Source organism: Anomaloglossus baeobatrachus, unplaced genomic scaffold (genome assembly GCF_048569485.1).
Source record: "Anomaloglossus baeobatrachus isolate aAnoBae1 unplaced genomic scaffold, aAnoBae1.hap1 Scaffold_177, whole genome shotgun sequence".
Lineage (NCBI taxonomy): Eukaryota > Metazoa > Chordata > Amphibia > Anura > Aromobatidae > Anomaloglossus > Anomaloglossus baeobatrachus.
This window is the reverse complement of record NW_027441947.1, coordinates 154,306-155,855: the sequence shown is the minus strand read 5'-3', so window position 1 is coordinate 155,855 and position 1,550 is coordinate 154,306.

Genomic DNA, 1,550 nt, shown 5'->3' with positions numbered 1-1,550 from the left:
ATTGGGGACTGTGGGGGTTAATCCAGCACATCTACTTTGTCATTGAACCATTTCTTCACCAATCTCAAATTATGCTCCGGGTTGTTGTCCTCCTGCAACACTGTCGTCCTTTATACCCATAGTATTGTAGTGTATGAAGTAACTTGAAATAATATTTAGCTCAACATTGAGCTCACCATTGATCCCAATCAAGTATGTCCTGCCTTTGGCTGTGAAACAACCCCATGTCATCAGGCTTCCTCCACTAAACTTGATAGTTCCCTCAATTTCTCCATCCATTACCCCATTTGTCCCTTGTTTCTTCCAGACTCATTTGCTCCCATCAGAGCTTAGTCTATTGACTTTTATTTCATCACTCGAAATCACCAGTTTCCAATTTTCTACTGTCCACTTTCGTACTGTTTTGCAAGCTCAAGGTGACACTTCTTACGATGATTTTGAAGTACAGGCTTCTTCACCTTTTTTTGGGCAACCGTTCCACACTTATGTAATGTGCATCGCACGGTACTTGCATGAACGTCTGTGATCTGACTGTTACAAAACATATGAACCACCTCCACTAACGTGATTGTCGCGCCAGAACTGGTAGACCTTGTGATGAGCCGACTTGTTGACTCCGATATTTTTTCCTGGACCTCCACCTCTTGGCTTTTGCAGTCTGGCAAATTTCTTGGCCAATAGACTGGTCTTGATGAACTGAAATTAAATTATTTTTTTTGGAGGGAAATTTTCATGGCTTCCAGTCGATTCAAACCGGTGATCTATCGCTTGGGAATCAACCTAATAACACACTGAGCTGTTAGTGAATATGAGAAGAGATTGTCATATGTAGTATACAGGAAAAAAAAGATTTTTCAAACACCAGGAGCAAAACAGTAAAAATAGTCACCTGACAAATCTGCCTAACTAATCATATGCTAAATAGTTGTAAGTCAAATTTATGTATGAGATAGCCAAGATGATTATCTACAGTGCCTACAAGTAGTCTTCAACCCCCTGCAGATTTAGCAGGTTTACACATTCGGAATTAACTTGGCATTGTGACATTTGGACTGTAGATCAGCCTGGAAGTGTGAAATGCACTGCAGCAAAAAAGAATGTTATTTTTTTTATTTATTTTTTTTAAATTGTGAAAAGTTTATTCAGAGGGTCATTTATTATTCAACCCCTCACACCACCAGAATTCTGTTTGGTTCCCCTAAAGTATTAAGAAGTATTTCAGGCACAAAGAAGAATGAGCTTCACATGTTTGGATTAATTATCTCTTTTTCCAGCCTTTTCTGACTAATTAAGACCCTTCCCAAACTTGTGAACAGCACTCATACATGGTCAACATAGGAAAGACAAAGGAGCATTCCAAGGCCATCAGAGACAAGATCGTGGAGGGTCACAAGGCTGGCAAGGGCTACAAAACACTTTCCAAGGAGTTGGGCCTACCTGTCTCCACTGTTGGGAGCATCATCCGGAAGTGGAAGGCTTATGGAACTACTGTTAGCCTTCCACGGCCTGGACAGCCTTTGAAAGTTTCCTCCCGTGCCGAGGCCAGGCTT